This window comes from Heterodontus francisci, unplaced genomic scaffold (genome assembly GCF_036365525.1).
Source record: "Heterodontus francisci isolate sHetFra1 unplaced genomic scaffold, sHetFra1.hap1 HAP1_SCAFFOLD_840, whole genome shotgun sequence".
Taxonomy (NCBI): domain Eukaryota; kingdom Metazoa; phylum Chordata; class Chondrichthyes; order Heterodontiformes; family Heterodontidae; genus Heterodontus; species Heterodontus francisci.
In genome coordinates this window covers 10531-33867 of record NW_027141701.1, presented here as the reverse complement: position 1 = coordinate 33867, position 23337 = coordinate 10531, and the positions used below count along the sequence as shown (strand labels likewise).

Below are 23337 nucleotides of genomic sequence, written 5' to 3'. Positions count from 1 at the left end.
TGGCGACGTATTTTTTCCGCCAGTGTCACTGCCTTCAAGACAACACGCAGCTCCCGGTGGAGTCCGTTAGCCGCGCCTCTCTGAGGGAGTTGCCTGTCTTTTACCGGGATCTTTTCCGAGTCTGGAACATGGTCGCCTCCAGTCAGGACGCTCCCCTGCCGGCGGAGGAGAGCGCCTCGGCTGTCCGGGCGGCCGACTCCGGGGACGGTCCGGCGGGCGGAGGAGTAGCCGAAACCCCCGGGACGCCCCTCACTGCGGGTGGCGAGGGGGCTCGGGAGTGCGGAGCGATCGGACCCAGGCCCCGAAACCCTCCTCGGGAGCCGGTCCCGCACAACCCGAGCCGCCTCTCGGAAATGCCCTCCGTGCCATTCCAATCGGCGCGGAGGGGTTTCCTTTACGGGCTGCTCCTGCACACTCTCCACTTCCTCGCCCTCGTCAGCCGGCCGGACACGCCCTGGCGGTCCGTGTTGCCATCTGGCGGCGAGGGGAAATCCCAATGGAGGTCTCTCTACGCGGGAGTCTTCCCCCTTTACATCGGGGACCTGGGGTGGAGGGTGCTGCACAGAGCAGTCCCGTGCAATAGGCTTTTAAGTAGGTTCACGGACTCCCAGGCCACCTGTACTTTCTGCGGCCTGGACGAGTCTGTGTTCCACATTTAGACGGAGTGTGCGAGGTTGCAGCCCCTATTTGAGTATCTGAAGGGGCTGCTCCTCAAATTCTGGCTGCACTTCAGTCCCACGCTCCTGATCTTTGGGCACCCGGTGCGGAGGGGTTTGGGCCAGGAGGAGGATCTCCTCGTCGGTCTGCTCCTGGGCCTGGCCAAGGTGGCAATTCACAGGTCCAGGTTGCGGGCCGTCGGGGGGTCCGTCCTCCCCGATTGCCTGCCCCTCTTCCGCGGTTACGTTCGCGCCCGGGTGTCCCTGGAAAAGGAGCATGCGGTGTCCGCCGGTACGCATGAGGCCTGTGCCTGGTCAAAAGGTGGCAATTCACAGGTCCAGGCTGCGGGCCATCAGGGGGTCCATTCTCCCTGATTTCCTGCCCCTCTTCCACAGTTACATTCACGCCCAGGTGTCCCTGGAGAAGGAGCATGCGATGCCCACCGGTACGCTTGAGGCCTTCCGCGATCGGTGGGCACCGCAGGGACAGGAGTGCAAAATCGACGTCGAGAAAGGCCCTTTTAATTTGAGTTTTTTGTTTATTTATTTGATTACTAGGCCCCGAGGCTGCCGGTTCCTCACATACTGAGCCATCACATTTACACACTCTTCAGCTGGATCTAGATTACTCGGCCCTGAGGCAGCTGGTTCCTCACACACTGAGCCCTCACATTTACTCACTCTTCAGCTGGGTCTAGATTACTCGGCCCCGAGGCTGCTGGTTCCTCACACACTGAGCCATCACATTTACACACTCTTCGGCTGGGTCTAGATTACTCGGCCCCGAGGCTGCTGGTTCCTCACACACTGAGCCCTCACATTTACACACTCTTCAGCTTTGTCTGGATCACTGAAAGCTGAGGCTGCTGGTTCACTCAGATCATGGTCCAGGTTCAATGTGAAGACGTTGGCCTTGGCAGTGAGTGAACTCTCCAGCGACCAATACATGGCTACTGAAAGCTGTAAGAAGTTCTGTGACTTTCCAGAAGAGCTCACATTAAGCTGAGAAGAAAATGTAAAGACACTGTAAAGGGATATAGACAGGTTCAGTGAGCAGACAGGGACATAGCAGATGGAATATAATGTGAGGAAGTGTGAAGTTATCCACTTTGGTCGGAAGAATACAAAAACAAGATGTTTAAATGGTTTGAGATTTTGAAATGGTATTATTCAGTGGGTCCTGGATGTCCTTGCACAAGGATCACAGAAAGTTCGTGTGTAAACAAAGCAAGCAATTAGGGAGGAATGTTCAATGTTAACCTTTATAATAACGGAATTGGAGTATCAGAGTAATTGCAATTACAATTACCTGGGATCTTGGTGTGACAACACCTGGAGTACTGCATGTGATTTTGGTCTCCTTACCTCAGGGAGGATAGACCTGTCTTAGAGGGAGTGCAACAAAGATTCACTGGTCCGATTCGCGGATCGAGAAAATATCTTATGAAGAGAGATTAAGTAGATGAGGAAAATTTTCCTGGAATTTAGAAGGACGAGAGATGATCTCATTGAAGCAGATCAGTTCCTTAACGGGCTTTACATGGTAGACGCTGGGAGGATTTTTCACCTGGCTACACCTAGGTGTCACAGTCTCCGAATTAGGGGTCGACCATTTTGGACTGAGAGGAGGAGAGATATCTTCACTAAAAGGGTTGTGAGTCTTTGGAATTCTGTATCCCTGAGGCTGTGGATGTTCAGGTGGTGAGTGTATTCAAGACAGAGATTGATAGATTTTGTGCACTGATGAACTTCAGGAACATGGGGATTGTGTGGGAAGGTGGAGTTGATGTATATGATCAGCTCGGAACATAGGAGCGGGGGTAGACCATTCAGCCCATCCAGCCTGTTCTGACATTCAATTAGATCACAGTGAATCATCTACCTCAATACCACTTGCCTGAGTTATCCCAATATTCTTTGATGTCATGAGCATCCACATATCTTTTGATTTCTGTCTTGAGCATGCACAATGATTGAGCTTCCACAGGACTCTAGGGTAGAGAGTTCCAAAGATTCACAGACCTCTGAGTGAAGAAGTTCTAAGTTTTAAATGGTCTACTCCTTATTCAGAGACTATGTCCCATGGTTCTAGACTCACCAGCCATGGGGAACATCCTATCTACATTAACCCTGTCACGTCCTGGAAGAATTTTGTAAGATTAAATGAGATCATCTCTCATTCTTCTGGACTCTGGAGAATACAAGCCCAGTTTTCTCAATCTTTCCTCATAAGACAATCCCACCATCCCAGCTCTGATCTTATTGAATGGCAGAGCAGGATGACAAATGGTAGAAGTGTCAGTGGGGGAGCAATTCAAGGACAGTGAACATCACTCTAAGATTTAATGTAGTTATGGAAAAGGACAAAGATGGACCAGAAATAAAGATACTGAATTGGGGGAAGGCTGATTTCAATATGATAAAACAGGATCTAGCCAAAGTGGACTGGGAGCAGCTACTTGCAGGAAAGTCTACATCAGACAAGTGGGAGCCATTCAAAGAGAAAATAGCGAGAGTTCAGGGCTAACATGTTCCCGTAAAGGTGAAGGGTAGGGCAAAAAAGTCCAGGGAACCCTCGATGACAAGGGATATAGAGGATTGGATAAGGAAAAAAAAAGGAGACATACAGCAGATTCAGAGGGCTGAAAATGGCGGAGATCTGAGAGGAGTATAGAAAGTGTAGGGGTGTACTTAAAAAAGTAATTAGGAAAGCAAAGAGGGGGCATGAAAAAACACTGACGGGCAAGATAAAGGGAAGTCCCAAGGTGTTTTATAGGTATATTAGGGGCAAGAGGATAACCAGGGAAAGAGGAGGGGCCAGTAGGGACCAAAGCGGCAATCTGTGTGTGGAGCTGGATGACGTAGTGAGATTTTAAATGATTACTTTTCATCTGTGTTCACGATGGAAAAGGACAATGTTGGTATAGAGATCAGGGAGGGGGATTGTGATATACTTGAAAAAAATAGCATTGAAAGGGAGGAGGTATGAGGGGTTTTAGCGGGCTTAAAAGTGGATAAATCCCAAGCCCAGATGAGATGTATCCCAGGCTGCTATGTGAGGCAAGGGAGGAGATTGCAGGGGCTCTGAAACAAATTTTCAAATCCTCTCTGGCCACAGGAAAGGTGCCAGAGGACTGGAGGACAGCAAATGTGGCACCATTATTCAAGAAGGGTAGTAGGGTTAAACCAGGTAATTACAGGCCAGTGAGTCTAACATCAGTGGTAGGGAAACTATTGGAAAAACTTCTGAGGGATAGGATTAATCTCCACTTGGAGAGGTAGGGAATAATCAAGAATAGTCAGCATGGCTTTGTCAGGAGGCGATCATGTCTCATAAATGTGATTGAATTTTTTGAGGAGGTGACTAGGTGTGTAGATGAAGGTAAAGCTGTTGATGTAGTCTACGTGGACTTCAGTAAGGCTTTTGATAAGGTCCCGCATGGGAGATTGGTCAAGAAGGTAAGAGCCCATGGGATCCAGGGCAATCTGGCAATTTGGATCTAAAATTGGTTTCGTGGCAGGAGGCAGAGGGTGTTGGTCGAGGGTTGTTTTTGCGATTCGAAGTCTGTGACTAGTGGTGTACCACAGGGATCGGTGCTGGGACCCTTGCTGTTTGTCGTGTACATTAATGATTTAGACGTGAATATAGGAGGTATGATTAGTAAGTTCGCAGATGGCACGAAAATTGGTGGTGTCGTAAATAGTGAGGAGGAAAGCCTTAGGTTACGGGACGCTATTGGTGGGCTGGTAAGATGGGCAGAGCAGTGGCAAATGGAACTTAATTCTGAGAAGTGTGAGGTGATGCATTTTGGGAGGACTAACAAGGCAAGGGAATATATAATGGATGGTAGGAACCTAGGAAGGACAGAGGGACCTTGGTGTACTTGTCCATAGATCACGGAAGGCAGCAGCAGAGGTAGATAACGTAGTTAGGAAGGCATATGGGATTCTTGTCTTTATTAGTCGAGGCATAGAATATAAGAGTAGGGAGGTTATGATGGAGCTGTATAAAATGCTAGTTAGGCCACAGCTGGAGTACTGTGTACAGTTCTGGTCACCAGACTAGAGGAAGGATGTGATTGAACTGGAGAGGATGCAGAGGAGATTCACCAGGATGTTGCCTGGGCTGGAGCATTTCAGCTATGAAGAGAGACTGGATCGGGTAGGGTTGTTTTCCTTAGAGCAGAGAAGGCTGAGGGGAGACCTGATTGTGGTATACAAAATTATGAGGGGCAAAGATAGGGTAGATAGGAAGAAACTTTTTCCCTTAGTGGAGGTGTCAATAACCAGGGGGCATAGATTTAAGGTTAGGGGCAGGAGGTTTAGAGGGGATTTGAGGAAAATCTTTTTCACCAAGAGGATGTTTGGAATTTGGAACACACTGCCTGAAGGGGTGACAGAGGCAGGAACCCTCACAAAAGTTAAGTATTTAGATGAGCAATTGAAACGTCATAGCATGCAAGGCTTTGGGCCAAGTGCTGGGAAATGGGATTCGAATAGATAGGTGCTTGATGGCCGGCACAGATACGATGGGCAAATATACAGAAGTATTTCCTTTCATTTCTGCAGAATTGACTGGATATGGAGAATTGAATGATAATGTCAATAGGTAAATTGGCCATTATAAATTGTCACTAGTATAGGTAGGTGGTAGGGAAATATAGGGACAGGTGGGGATGTTTAGTGTAGGATTAGTATAAATGGGTGGTTGATGTTCGGCACAGACTCGGTGGGCCGAAGGGCCTGTTTCAGTGCTGTATCTCTGATCTAATCATGACAGTATCCCAGTGAAATGGAGAGTCAGAATGTTTTTGCTAACTGAAACCTCAGTAACTGTTGAGGAGAGCTCGGTGCTAGTGTAACTGTTTTATTGCTCACATTGCTCGGATGTTATTGTTGTCACGGTGCACACCCTCTCCCACAACCCACCCCGTCCGAGGATCCCAGAAACCTGACAGTGGGCCCTGGACTAACTAGTCCACTTCTTCCTGAAGTGAAATTCAGCTGCCGTCTCCCCCTGCTGCTGCTCAGCATTTCACACTTCTTCTCCTCATTGACACAAATACAGGAAGTGCACTGTTGAAAGCATCACTTTTCATTGACAACAATGCAGGGACTCACTGCTGCAAACATGGACACAGATACAGGTGACAAGCTATCACATACACCACTGATAATAGACACAGATACAGGGGATTCACTGCTGCAAACATGGACACAGATACAGGTGACAAGCTATCACAGACACCACTGATAATAGACACAGATACAGGGGACTCACTGCTGCAAACATAGACACAGATACAGGTGACAAGCTATCACATACACCACTGATAATAGACACAGATACAGGGGATTCACTGCTGCAAACATGGACACAGATACAGGTGACAAGCTATCACAGACACCACTGATAATAGACACAGATACAGGGGACTCACTGCTGCAAACACCACTGATAATAGACACAGATACAGGGGATTCACTGCTGCAAACATGGACACAGATACAGGTGACAAGCTATCACATACACCACTGATAATAGACACAGATACAGGGGATTCACTGCTGCAAACATGGACACAGATACAGGTGACAAGCTATCACAGACACCACTGATAATAGACACAGATACAGGGGACTCACTGCTGCAAACACCACTGATAATAGACACAGATACAGGGGACTCACTGCTGCAAACACCACTGATAATAGACACAGATACAGGGGACTCACTGCTGCAAACACCACTGATAATAGACACAGATACAGGGGACTCACTGCTGCAAACACCACTGATAATAGACACAGATACAGGGGACTCACTGCTGCAAACACCACTGATAATAGACACAGATACAGGGGACTCACTGCTGCAAACATGGACACAGATACAGGTGACAAGCTATCACATACACCACTGATAATAGACACAGATACAGGGGACTCACAGCTGCAAACATAGACACAGATACAGGTGACAAGCTATCACATACACCACTGATAATAGACACAGATACAGGGGACTCACTGCTGCAAACATGGACACAGATACAGGTGACATGCTATCACAGACACCACTGATAATAGACACAGATACAGGGGACTCACTGCTGCAAACATAGACACAGATACAGGTGACAAGATATCACATACACCACTGATAATAGACACAGATACAGGGGACCCACTGCTGCAAACATAGACACAGATACAGGTGACAAGCTATCACAGACACCACTGATAATAGACACAGATAGAGGGGATTCACTGCTGCAAACATAGACACAGATACAGGGGACTCACTGCTGCAAACACCACTGTTAATAGACACAGATACAGGGGATTCACTGCTGCAAACACCACTGATAATAGACACAGATACAGGGGATTCACTGCTGCAAACACCACTGATAATAGACACAGATACAGGGGATTCAATGCTGCAAACACCACTGATAATAGACACAGATACAGGGGATTCACTGCTGCAAACAACACTGATAATAGACACAGATACAGGGGATTGACTGCTGCAAACAACACTGATAATAGACACAGATACAGGGGATTCACTGCTGCAAACAACACTGATAATAGACACAGATGCAGGGGACTCACTGCTGCAAACACCAATGATAATAGACACAGATACAGGTAGACTCACTGCTGCAAACACCACTGATAATAGACACAGATACAGGGGATTCACTGCTGCAAACAACACTGATAATAGACACAGATACAAGGGATTCACTGCTGCAAACACCACTGATAATAGACACAGATACAGGGGATTCACTGCTGCAAACACCACTAATAATAGACACAGATACAGGGGACTCACTGCTGCAAACACCACTGATAATAGACACAGATACAGGGGACTCACTGCTGCAAACACCACTGATAATAGACACAGATACAGGGGATTCACTGCTGCAAACACCACTGATAATAGACACAGATACAGGGGACTCACTGCTGCAAACACCACTGTTAATAGACACAGATACAGGGGATTCACTGCTGCAAACACCACTGATAATAGACACAGATACAGGGGACTCACTGCTGCAAACACCACTGATAATAGACACAGATACAGAGGACTCACTGCTGCAAACACCACTGATAATAGACACAGATACAGGGGATTCACTGCTGCAAACATGGACACAGATACAGGTGACAAGCTATCACATACACCACTGATAATAGACACAGATACAGGGGATTCACTGCTGCAAACATGGACACAGATACAGGTGACAAGCTATCACAGACACCACTGATAATAGACACAGATACAGGGGACTCACTGCTGCAAACACCACTGATAATAGACACAGATACAGGGGATTCACTGCTGCAAACACCACTGATAATAGACACAGATACAGGGGACTCACTGCTGCAAACACCACTGTTAATAGACACAGATACAGGGGATTCACTGCTGCAAACACCACTGATAATAGACACAGATACAGAGGACTCACTGCTGCAAACACCACTGATAATAGACACAGATACAGGGGATTCACTGCTGCAAACATGGACACAGATACAGGTGACAAGCTATCACATACACCACTGATAATAGACACAGATACAGGGGATTCACTGCTGCAAACATGGACACAGATACAGGTGACAAGCTATCACAGACACCACTGATAATAGACACAGATACAGGGGACTCACTGCTGCAAACACCACTGATAATAGACACAGATACAGGGGATTCACTGCTGCAAACACCACTGATAATAGACACAGATACAGGGGACTCACTGCTGCAAACACCACTGTTAATAGACACAGATACAGGGGATTCACTGCTGCAAACACCACTGATAATAGACACAGATACAGAGGACTCACTGCTGCAAACACCACTGATAATAGACACAGATACAGGGGATTCACTGCTGCAAACATGGACACAGATACAGGTGACAAGCTATCACATACACCACTGATAATAGACACAGATACAGGGGATTCACTGCTGCAAACATGGACACAGATACAGGTGACAAGCTATCACAGACACCACTGATAATAGACACAGATACAGGGGACTCACTGCTGCAAACACCACTGATAATAGACACGGATACAGGGGACTCACTGCTGCAAACACCACTGATAATAGACACAGATACAGGGGACTCACTGCTGCAAACACCACTGATAATAGACACAGATACAGGGGACTCACTGCTGCAAACACCACTGATAATAGACACAGATACAGGGGACTCACTGCTGCAAACATGGACACAGATACAGGTGACAAGCTATCACATACACCACTGATAATAGACACAGATACAGGGGACTCACTGCTGCAAACATAGACACAGATACAGGTGACAAGCTATCACATACACCACTGATAATAGACACAGATACAGGGGACTCACTGCTGCAAACATGGACACAGATACAGGTGACATGCTATCACAGACACCACTGATAATAGACACAGATACAGGGGACTCACTGCTGCAAACATAGACACAGATACAGGTGACAAGATATCACATACACCACTGATAACAGACACAGATACAGGGGACCCACTGCTGCAAACATAGACACAGATACAGGTGACAAGCTATCACAGACACCACTGATAATAGACACAGATAGAGGGGATTCACTGCTGCAAACACCACTGATAATAGACACAGATACAGGGGATTCACTGCTGCAAACACCACTGATAATAGACACAGATACAGGGGATTCACTGCTGCAAACACCACTGATAATAGACACAGATACAGGGGATTCACTGCTGCAAACAACACTGATAATAGACACAGATACAGGGGATTGACTGCTGCAAACAACACTGATAATAGACACAGATACAGGGGATTCACTGCTGCAAACAACACTGATAATAGACACAGATGCAGGGGATTCACTGCTGCAAACAACACTGATAATAGACACAGATACAAGGGATTCACTGCTGCAAACACCACTGATAATAGACACAGATACAGGGGATTTACTGCTGCAAACACCACTGATAATAGACACAGATACAGGTAGACTCACTGCTGCAAACACCACTGATAATAGACACAGATACAGGGGATTCACTGCTGCAAACACCACTAATAATAGACACAGATACAGGGGACTCACTGCTGCAAACACCACTGATAATAGACACAGATACAGGGGACTCACTGCTGCAAACACCACTGATAATAGACACAGATACAGGGGATTCACTGCTGCAAACACCACTGATAATAGACACAGATACAGGGGACTCACTGCTGCAAACACCACTGATAATAGACACAGATACAGGGGATTCACTGCTGCAAACACCACTGATAATAGACACAGATACAGGGGACTCACTGCTGCAAACACCACTGTTAATAGACACAGATACAGGGGACTCACTGCTGCAAACACCACTGATAAGAGACACAGATACAGGGGATTCACTGCTGCAAACACCACTGATAATAGATACTGATACAGGGGACTCACTGCTGCAAACACCACTGATAATAGACACAGATACAGGGGACTCACTGCTGCAAACACCACTGATAATAGACACAGATACAGGGGATTCACTGCTGCAAACACCACTGATAATAGACACAGATACAGGGGATTCACTGCTGCAAACACCACTGATAATAGACACAGATACAGGGGATTCACTGCTGCAAACACCACTGATAATAGACACAGATACAGGGGACTCACTGCTGCAAACACCACTGATAATAGACACAGATACAGGGGATTCACTGCTGCAAACACCACTGATAATAGACACAGATACAGGGGACTCACTGCTGCAAACACCACTGTTAATAGACACAGATACAGGGGACTCACTGCTGCAAACACCACTGATAATAGACACAGATACAGGGGATTCACTGCTGCAAACACCACTGATAATAGACACAGATACAGGGGATTCACTGCTGCAAACACCACTGATAATAGACACAGATGCAGGGGATTCACTGCTGCAAACACCACTGTTAATAGACACAGATACAGGGGATTCACTGCTGCAAACACCACTGATAATAGACACAGATACAGGGGATTCAATGCTGCAAACACCACTGTTAATAGACACAGATACAGGGGACTCACTGCTGCAAACACCACTGATAATAGACACAGATACAGGGGATTCACTGCTGCAAACACCACTGATAATAGACACAGATACAGGGGATTCACTGCTGCAAACACCACTGTTAATAGACACAGATACAGGGGATTCACTGCTGCAAACACCACTGTTAATAGACACAGATACAGGGGATTCACTGCTGCAAACATAGACACAGATACAGGGGATTCACTGCTGCAAACACCACTGTTAATAGACACAGATACAGGGGATTCACTGCTGCAAACACCACTGATAATAGACAGAGATACAGGGGACTCACTGCTGCAAACACCACTGATAATAGACACAGATACAGGGGACTCATTGCTGCAAACACCACTGATAATAGACACAGATACAGGGGATTCACTGCTGCAAACACCACTGATAATAGACAGAGATACAGGGGACTCACTGCTGCAAACACCACTGATAATAGACACAGATACAGGGGACTCACTGCTGCAAACACCACTGTTAATAGACACAGATACAGGGGACTCACTGCTGCAAACATAGACACAGATACAGGTGACAAGCTATCACATACACCACTGATAATAGACACAGATACAGGGACTCACTGCTGCAAACACCACTGATAATAGACACAGATACAGGGGATTCACTGCTGCAAACACCACTGATAATAGACACAGATACAGGGGATTCACTGCTGCAAACACCACTGTTAATAGACACAGATACAGGGGACTCACTGCTGCAAACACCACTGATAATAGACACAGATCCAGGGGATTCACTGCTGCAAACACCACTGTTAATAGACACAGATACAGGGGACTCACTGCTGCAAACACCACTGTTAATAGACACAGATACAGGGGATTCACTGCTGCAAACACCACTGATAATAGACACAGATACAGGGGATTCACTGCTGCAAAAATCGACACAGATACAGGGAATTCACTGCTGCAAACACCACTGTTGATAGACACAGATACAGGGGATTCACTGCTGCAAACACCACTGTTAATAGACACAGATACAGGGGACTCACTGCTGCAAACACCACTGTTAATAGACACAGATACAGGGGATTCACTGCTGCAAACACCACTGATAATAGACACTGATACAGGGGATTCACTGCTGCAAACACCACTGTTAATAGAAACAGATACAGGGGATTCACTGCTGCAAACACCACTGTTAATAGACACAGATACAGGGGATTCACTGCTGCAAACACCACTGATAATAGACACAGATACAGGGGATTCACTGCTGCAAACACCACTGATAATAGACACAGATACAGGGGATTCACTGCTGCAAACACCACTGTTAATAGACACAGATACAGGGGACTCACTGCTGCAAACATAGACACAGATACAGGGGATTCACTGCTGCAAACATAGACACAGTTACAGGGGATTCACTGCTGCAAACACCACTGTTAATAGACACAGATACAGGGGACTCACTGCTGCAAACACCACTGTTAATAGACACAGATACAGGGGACTCACTGCTGCAAACACCACTGTTAATAGACACAGATACAGGGGACTCACTGCTGCAAACACCACTGTTAATAGACACAGATACAGGGGACTCACTGCTGCAAACACCACTGTTAATAGACACAGATACAGGGAATTCACTGCTGCAAACACCACTGTTAATAGACACAGATACAGGGGACTCACTGCTGCAAACACCACTGATAATAGACACAGATACAGGGGATTCACTGCTGCAAACACCACTTTTAATAGACACAGATACAGGGGATTCACTGCTGCAAACACCACTGATAATAGACACAGATACAGGGGATTCACTGCTGCAAACACCACTGTTAATAGACACAGATACAGGGGACTCACTGCTGTAAACATAGACACAGATACAGGGGATTCACTGCTGCAAACATAGACACAGATACAGGGGATTCACTGCTGCAAACATAGACACAGTTACAGGGGATTCACTGCTGCAAACACCACTGTTAATAGACACAGATACAGGGGATTCACTGCTGCAAACACCACTGATAATAGACATAGATACAGGGGATTCACTGCTGCAAACACCACTTTTAATAGACACAGATACAGGGGATTCACTGCTGCAAACACCACTGTTAATAGACACAGATACAGGGGACTCACTGCTGCAAACACCACTGATAATAGACACAGATACAGGGGATTCACTGCTGCAAACACCACTGATAATAGACACAGATACAGGGGATTCACTGCTGCAAACACCACTGTTAATAGACACAGATACAGGGGACTCACTGCTGCAAACACCACTGATAATAGACACAGATACAGGGGATTCACTGCTGCAAACACCACTGATAATAGACACAGATACAGGGGATTCACTGCTGCAAACACCACTGATAATAGACACTGATACAGGGGATTCACTGCTGCAAACACCACTGTTAATAGAAACAGATACAGGGGATTCACTGCTGCAAACACCACTGTTAATAGACACAGATACAGGGGATTCACTGCTGCAAACACCACTGATAATAGACACAGATACAGGGGATTCACTGCTGCAAACACCACTGATAATAGACACAGATACAGGGGATTCACTGCTGCAAACACCACTGTTAATAGACACAGATACAGGGGACTCACTGCTGCAAACATAGACACAGATACAGGGGATTCACTGCTGCAAACATAGACACAGTTACAGGGGATTCACTGCTGCAAACACCACTGTTAATAGACACAGATACAGGGGACTCACTGCTGCAAACACCACTGTTAATAGACACAGATACAGGGGACTCACTGCTGCAAACACCACTGTTAATAGACACAGATACAGGGAATTCACTGCTGCAAACACCACTGTTAATAGACACAGATACAGGGGACTCACTGCTGCAAACACCACTGTTGATAGACACAGATACAGGGAATTCACTGCTGCAAACACCACTGTTAATAGACACAGATACAGGGGACTCACTGCTGCAAACACCACTGTTAATAGACACAGATACAGGGGATTCACTGCTGCAAACACCACTGATAATAGACACAGATACAGGGGATTCACTGCTGCAAACACCACTTTTAATAGACACAGATACAGGGGATTCACTGCTGCAAACACCACTGATAATAGACACAGATACAGGGGATTCACTGCTGCAAACACCACTGTTAATAGACACAGATACAGGGGACTCACTGCTGCAAACATAGACACAGATACAGGGGATTCACTGCTGCAAACATAGACACAGATACAGGGGATTCACTGCTGCAAACATAGACACAGTTACAGGGGATTCACTGCTGCAAACACCACTGTTAATAGACACAGATACAGGGGACTCACTGCTGCAAACACCACTGTTAATAGACACAGATACAGGGAATTCACTGCTGCAAACACCGCTGTTAATAGACACAGATACAGGGGATTCACTGCTGCAAACACCACTGATAATAGACATAGATACAGGGGATTCACTGCTGCAAACACCACTTTTAATAGACACAGATACAGGGGATTCACTGCTGCAAACACCACTGTTAATAGACACAGATACAGGGGACTCACTGCTGCAAACACCACTGATAATAGACACAGATACAGGGGATTCACTGCTGCAAACACCACTGATATTAGACACAGATACAGGGGATTCACTGCTGCAAACACCACTGTTAATAGACACAGATACAGCGGACTCACTGCTGCAAACACAACTGATAATAGACACAGATACAGGGGATTCACTGCTGCAAACACCACTGTTAATAGACACAGATACAGGGGACTCACTGCTGCAAACACCACTGTTAATAGACACAGATACAGGGGATTCACTGCTGCAAACACCACTGATAATAGACAGAGATACAGGGGACTCACTGCTGCAAACACCACTGATAATAGACACAGATACAGGGGACTCATTGCTGCAAACACCACTGATAATAGACACAGATACAGGGGATTCACTGCTGCAAACACCACTGATAATAGACAGAGATACAGGGGACTCACTGCTGCAAACACCACTGATAATAGACACAGATACAGGGGACTCACTGCTGCAAACACCACTGTTAATAGACACAGATACAGGGGACTCACTGCTGCAAACATAGACACAGATACAGGTGACAAGCTATCACATACACCACTGATAATAGACACAGATACAGGGACTCACTGCTGCAAACACCACTGATAATAGACACAGATACAGGGGATTCACTGCTGCAAACACCACTGATAATAGACACAGATACAGGGGATTCACTGCTGCAAACACCACTGTTAATAGACACAGATACAGGGGACTCACTGCTGCAAACACCACTGATAATAGACACAGATCCAGGGGATTCACTGCTGCAAACACCACTGTTAATAGACACAGATACAGGGGACTCACTGCTGCAAACACCACTGTTAATAGACACAGATACAGGGGATTCACTGCTGCAAACACCACTGATAATAGACACAGATACAGGGGATTCACTGCTGCAAAAATCGACACAGATACAGGGAATTCACTGCTGCAAACACCACTGTTGATAGACACAGATACAGGGGATTCACTGCTGCAAACACCACTGTTAATAGACACAGATACAGGGGACTCACTGCTGCAAACACCACTGTTAATAGACACAGATACAGGGGATTCACTGCTGCAAACACCACTGATAATAGACACTGATACAGGGGATTCACTGCTGCAAACACCACTGTTAATAGAAACAGATACAGGGGATTCACTGCTGCAAACACCACTGTTAATAGACACAGATACAGGGGATTCACTGCTGCAAACACCACTGATAATAGACACAGATACAGGGGATTCACTGCTGCAAACACCACTGATAATAGACACAGATACAGGGGATTCACTGCTGCAAACACCACTGTTAATAGACACAGATACAGGGGACTCACTGCTGCAAACATAGACACAGATACAGGGGATTCACTGCTGCAAACATAGACACAGTTACAGGGGATTCACTGCTGCAAACACCACTGTTAATAGACACAGATACAGGGGACTCACTGCTGCAAACACCACTGTTAATAGACACAGATACAGGGGACTCACTGCTGCAAACACCACTGTTAATAGACACAGATACAGGGGACTCACTGCTGCAAACACCACTGTTAATAGACACAGATACAGGGGACTCACTGCTGCAAACACCACTGTTAATAGACACAGATACAGGGAATTCACTGCTGCAAACACCACTGTTAATAGACACAGATACAGGGGACTCACTGCTGCAAACACCACTGATAATAGACACAGATACAGGGGATTCACTGCTGCAAACACCACTTTTAATAGACACAGATACAGGGGATTCACTGCTGCAAACACCACTGATAATAGACACAGATACAGGGGATTCACTGCTGCAAACACCACTGTTAATAGACACAGATACAGGGGACTCACTGCTGTAAACATAGACACAGATACAGGGGATTCACTGCTGCAAACATAGACACAGATACAGGGGATTCACTGCTGCAAACATAGACACAGTTACAGGGGATTCACTGCTGCAAACACCACTGTTAATAGACACAGATACAGGGGATTCACTGCTGCAAACACCACTGATAATAGACATAGATACAGGGGATTCACTGCTGCAAACACCACTTTTAATAGACACAGATACAGGGGATTCACTGCTGCAAACACCACTGTTAATAGACACAGATACAGGGGACTCACTGCTGCAAACACCACTGATAATAGACACAGATACAGGGGATTCACTGCTGCAAACACCACTGATAATAGACACAGATACAGGGGATTCACTGCTGCAAACACCACTGTTAATAGACACAGATACAGGGGACTCACTGCTGCAAACACCACTGATAATAGACACAGATACAGGGGATTCACTGCTGCAAACACCACTGATAATAGACACAGATACAGGGGATTCACTGCTGCAAACACCACTGATAATAGACACTGATACAGGGGATTCACTGCTGCAAACACCACTGTTAATAGAAACAGATACAGGGGATTCACTGCTGCAAACACCACTGTTAATAGACACAGATACAGGGGATTCACTGCTGCAAACACCACTGATAATAGACACAGATACAGGGGATTCACTGCTGCAAACACCACTGATAATAGACATAGATACAGGGGATTCACTGCTGCAAACACCACTTTTAATAGACACAGATACAGGGGATTCACTGCTGCAAACACCACTGTTAATAGACACAGATACAGGGGACTCACTGCTGCAAACACCACTGATAATAGACACAGATACAGGGGATTCACTGCTGCAAACACCACTGATAATAGACACAGATACAGGGGATTCACTGCTGCAAACACCACTGTTAATAGACACAGATACAGGGGACTCACTGCTGCAAACACCACTGATAATAGACACAGATACAGGGGATTCACTGCTGCAAACACCACTGATAATAGACACAGATACAGGGGATTCACTGCTGCAAACACCACTGATAATAGACACTGATACAGGGGATTCACTGCTGCAAACACCACTGTTAATAGAAACAGATACAGGGGATTCACTGCTGCAAACACCACTGTTAATAGACACAGATACAGGGGATTCACTGCTGCAAACACCACTGATAATAGACACAGATACAGGGGATTCACTGCTGCAAACACCACTGTTAATAGACACAGATACAGGGGACTCACTGCTGCAAACATAGACACAGATACAGGGGATTCACTGCTGCAAACATAGACACAGTTACAGGGGATTCACTGCTGCAAACACCACTGTTAATAGACACAGATACAGGGGACTCACTGCTGCAAACACCACTGTTAATAGACACAGATACAGGGGACTCACTGCTGCAAACACCACTGTTAATAGACACAGATACAGGGAATTCACTGCTGCAAACACCACTGTTAATAGACACAGATACAGGGGACTCACTGCTGCAAACACCACTGTTGATAGACACAGATACAGGGAATTCACTGCTGCAAACACCACTGTTAATAGACACAGATACAGGGGACTCACTGCTGCAAACACCACTGTTAATAGACACAGATACAGGGGATTCACTGCTGCAAACACCACTGATAATAGACACAGATACAGGGGATTCACTGCTGCAAACACCACTTTTAATAGACACAGATACAGGGGATTCACTGCTGCAAACACCACTGATAATAGACACAGATACAGGGGATTCACTGCTGCAAACACCACTGTTAATAGACACAGATACAGGGGACTCACTGCTGCAAACATAGACACAGATACAGGGGATTCACTGCTGCAAACATAGACACAGATACAGGGGATTCACTGCTGCAAACATAGACACAGTTACAGGGGATTCACTGCTGCAAACACCACTGTTAATAGACACAGATACAGGGGACTCACTGCTGCAAACACCACTGTTAATAGACACAGATACAGGGAATTCACTGCTGCAAACACCGCTGTTAATAGACACAGATACAGGGGATTCACTGCTGCAAACACCACTGATAATAGACATAGATACAGGGGATTCACTGCTGCAAACACCACTTTTAATAGACACAGATACAGGGGATTCACTGCTGCAAACACCACTGTTAATAGACACAGATACAGGGGACTCACTGCTGCAAACACCACTGATAATAGACACAGATACAGGGGATTCACTGCTGCAAACACCACTGATATTAGACACAGATACAGGGGATTCACTGCTGCAAACACCACTGTTAATAGACACAGATACAGGGGACTCACTGCTGCAAACACAACTGATAATAGACACAGATACAGGGGATTCACTGCTGCAAACACCACTGTTAATAGACACAGATACAGGGGACTCACTGCTGCAAACACAACTGATAATAGACACAGATACAGGGAAATCACTGCTGCAAACACCACTGATAATAGACACAGATACAGGGGATTCACTGCTGCAAACACCACTGTTAATAGACACAGATACAGGGGACTCACTGCTGCAAACACAACTGATAATAGACACAGATACAGGGAAATCACTGCTGCAAACACCACTGATAATAGACACAGATACAGGGGATTCACTGCTGCAAACACCACTGATAATAGACACAGATACAGGGGATTCACTGCTGCAAACACCACTGTTAATAGACACAGATACAGGGAACTCACTGCTGCAAACACCACTGTTAATAGACACAGATCCAGGGGATTCACTGCTGCAAACACCACTGTTAATAGACACAGATACAGGGGATTCACTGCTGCAAACATAGACACAGATACAGGGGATTCACTGCTGCAAACACCACTGTTAATAGACACAGATACAGGGGATTCACTGCTGCAAACACCACTGATAATAGACAGAGATACAGGGGACTCACTGCTGCAAACACCACTGTTAATAGACACAGATACAGGGGACTCACTGCTGCAAACACCACTGATAATAGACACAGATACAGGGGATTCACTGCTGCAAACACCACTGATAATAGACACAGATACAGGGGATTCACTGCTGCAAACACCACTGATAATAGACACAGATACAGGGGACTCACTGCTGCAAACATAGACACAGATACAGGTGACAAGCTATCACATACACCACTGATAATAGACACAGATACAGGGGACTCACTGCTGCAAACACCACTGATAATAGACACAGATACAGGGGATTCACTGCTGCAAACACCACTGTTAATAGACACAGATACAGGGGACTCACTGCTGCAAACACCACTGATAATAGACACAGATACAGGGGACTCACTGCTGCAAACACCACTGATAATAGACACAGATACAGGGGACTCACTGCTGCAAACACCACTGTTAATAGACACAGATACAGGGGACTCACTGCTGCAAACACCACTGTTAATAGACACAGATACAGGGGACTCACTGCTGCAAACACCACTGTTAATAGACAGATACAGGGGACTCACTGCTGCAAACATCACTGATAATAGACAGAGATACAGGGGACTCACTGCTGTGAGTCACGCCACTGTTCACAGGCGCTGGTCAAGGGAACATATTCCAGGAAACATCACTGTTTACAGACACTGGTAGATGGGACATATTCCTCAAAACATCACTGTTCATACATAGCAGGACAGGGGACTGCTGGAAACATCACTGCTCAGAAATACAATTCCTGAGGGCTCACAACCAGAAAGGCCATTGTTCATAGACACAAGCCGAGGAGTCTTACTGCAGGAAACACCACTGTTTCTGGACTCAAGTGCAGAGGATCACTACTGGAAAAGCTGCTGTTCATAGACACATGTTCAGAGGAGTCATTGTTCTATCTTCAATACTGAGTGTCCAAAAATTCACAGAGCTGATTCTGAAAGATAGGCTGTTTCCGAAATTGAGACAGAAAAAGTCCAAACAGCAAATTCCCTTTACTATAATGATCTGTTTATTTTTCTGCAAGTAATTCACAGACATTTGCCCTTCATCTCCTTATTTTATTTAGATATCAATCGGGGAGGGGCTTATTCTACTTTCACATGCCCCTAGTATTTCCCACATGTTCTGATGCAGATTCTTTATTTACCCGGACATTTTTCAACCAGCCTAAGCCTCAGTGCTGCGTCTTTTATCTCCATGGGTTCATGACTGGGATTTAATCCAGTGAAATGCCTACCCCTATTATCATCTGGATATTGCCTTTATCACTGATTCCTACATTGAAAATACAGCCTGTGTCAGATATTGCCCAGCATTATATCTGGAGCAGAGTGAGGCAGAGATGGAATCCGTTCAGTTCAGCCATGAGACACAAATAACATTGGAATGGGATAGGAGATGCAATTCAGATTCAATGCTGGGAATTCCTGTTATTTTCTACGTTTCAATAATTTAAATATTATTCTCACTGGAGATGTTATGCCATTCTTCAGCTCCTCTCTGAATTTAGTCTGGGTCACTGCATAAATACACGTGTTTGTGCAGCAGCTTAAAAGCAGGAGCATGTAGCTGGTATAGTCTGCGATAGTCATCGGGTCATTGAAATCTGTTAAATAATATTGCTTTGTAATTTGGATTAATAGGAAAACTATCACATACGTCATCCATAACAGTATTAAGTTTCCGGATATAGCGAACAGTAAAATGATAGATTTCCTTCTGCTCTCCATCTCCGGATCATTATGATCTATTTCATCCTTTCTACCTCTCAGCCTCCTGCGGACTCGATTGGCCGCCAAAATGTGTCCAATGGTCAGAGCATTGAGCAGTAATATCAGGAATGTTGGGAGCAGTGGGGTGAGACAGCGGCCAATCCAGCTAAATGCTCTCCATGCAGTTAATGTGTAATACTGCAGCTTTTGATGGCAGGCCCAGGGTATGTTGTCGATTGTAATGTAGGGTTCAAATATAAAGTACCAGGGAATGTTTTTAAAACAGAACAGCAGACACACAGTTCCTATAACTACAGCTGCCGTTTTCTCGGTGCAATATTTAGTCCTCAGCTTCTGGCAACAAATAGTAACAAAACGATCAAAAGTGAAAGCGACTGTTAACCAGACAGAAATATCAGTGGCTGCACGAACCAGGACGGTGTGGAAAGAGCACACAGGGGTGAGTAACAGGAAGGTAGTCGGGAAATAATAATCATTAATCCGAAAAAATATCACGTCAGTGATAACGACCAGTAGATCCGCCCCCGACATGGCGACCAGGTAGTGAGTGATACATCTGGAGAGACCGCACTTTCCCCGGGACAGGATCACTATTGTCATCACGTTAGCTGTAAAAGAGAAACGAACAGAAATAGGGAATCACCCACCTGGTTAAAACAAAATAGTCTGATGGTGTTTGATGTGAAATATACTTTACTGCAGGAACTGGGGATGGGAACTGAACTCTTTACAGCTGCTAGAATTGTGTAATTGATTGAATTTTACTATCAAATTGCCATGTGATGTATAGAGTTTGGAGTGAATACATTTAAATCTTTTAGAAAAGACCATAGACTGATCAAATACATACTTTTGAAATTCCAGTTCAGCTGCTTTTGTTCCATTACAAACTCTATCTAAAGTGCGGTGGAAACCCAGCAGAGCTCTGGGTAAATTTCTGGTCATTTAACTATACGAGTAAATGAACAGCGAGGTAATTAAATATAAATAATTGTCAGAAGTAGCAGCTCAGTGAAGGAAACACAAATAAACCAATAAAAAGAAAACACAAGGAAACTAACTGAAAATAAGTAATACATTATCAATTATAAATTGGGAGATAAATGGTCGATGGGGAGCAATGAAAAATAAAAAGGCTCAAAACGTGTTCAATGCTAAACGGAGAACAGCAAGAATGAGATCAAACGGCGGGGTTTAGTTCCTGAGTAGGAGAGGGGAGTAGATACCTGGTGAGGGAACTGGCTCATAGTCGTTAGGTTCTATTCTTAGACTAGTTGTAATGACTAAAGACAGGTGAAGAAAACAGCTGGTAAACAACATATTAGATAAATAATTGGTATGATTGAACTCGGTCACTTAGCATCAAATTAACAATACAGATGGTGACACGATTTTCCCTCTCTGTAAATCCCAGACACTCCCATCAGCGACCTGAACAGTGCAAAACCATCTGGACAAAATCCAACAATGGCTACAAGGTGGGGAAGCTGAGAGTTGAGCAGCAACAAACAACAATACTTTACCTGTGGATCCCAGGAACAAAGGAACTTTCTAAAGCAGACGATCGAGGAAGGACAACAATCCCGTCCTCGCTGTCCTCACCTCTGATATTGCAGGAAAATTCAGAGGCAGATGACGGTGACTATCTCGAGGTCCCTGCAAAGATCAGCTCAAGTGAAAACAGAGCTTACATAGCAAGCTAGGTACCGACCGAGAGTTAGCTTCAGAGAGAATGACTGAGAAGGAGTTCCATCTGAACTGGATGAATCACTCTGTCATATTAAACAGGTACATCAGTTAAATGGAGAATCCCTCTCCCTGGTGTGAAAGACTGTTCTGAAAGCTATTCCAGAGGATCAGGACAATATATATAACTGAGCTCCAGAACAAACAATCAACAATGTAAGAGATACTTTGAATAGTTTGACTCGGATACATTTGATGTGCAGGATAGTGTGAAATATAACAGTTGGTCAATTTGCTATGTGTAAAGAGTGTCATTGATTAATTTGTATAGAAAGAGGTTAAACCGGAGAGTGAGATTGAGAGAGAGTACAAGATAGTCCAGAGACATCCCTGTACTGAATATACATCCTGAGCAGTATAGGGCAGCTGGTGCAGAAATAATTAACTGTATTCCTCTAGAACTGACGTTGATAGTAAACTCTTAGATGCAAATTATATCCCATGCGTTTCGGAGTGCATAAACTTAATCTAATGTTTTGGTGTGTGTGTATGTGTTTGTGTGTCTGTGTATGTCTGTATTTGTGTGCGTGTTT

General features: G+C 45.2%; 1 long non-coding RNA gene across 1 annotated transcript; it reads left to right on the top strand.

Moving 5' to 3' along the window:
- Window positions 1–22199: 22199 nt before the first annotated feature.
- Window positions 22200–23037, top strand: LOC137364438 (uncharacterized). Its single transcript, XR_010973113.1, has 2 exons — window positions 22200–22287; window positions 22473–23037. It is a non-coding gene; the product is annotated as an uncharacterized lncRNA (long non-coding RNA).
- Window positions 23038–23337: the final 300 nt, after the last annotated feature.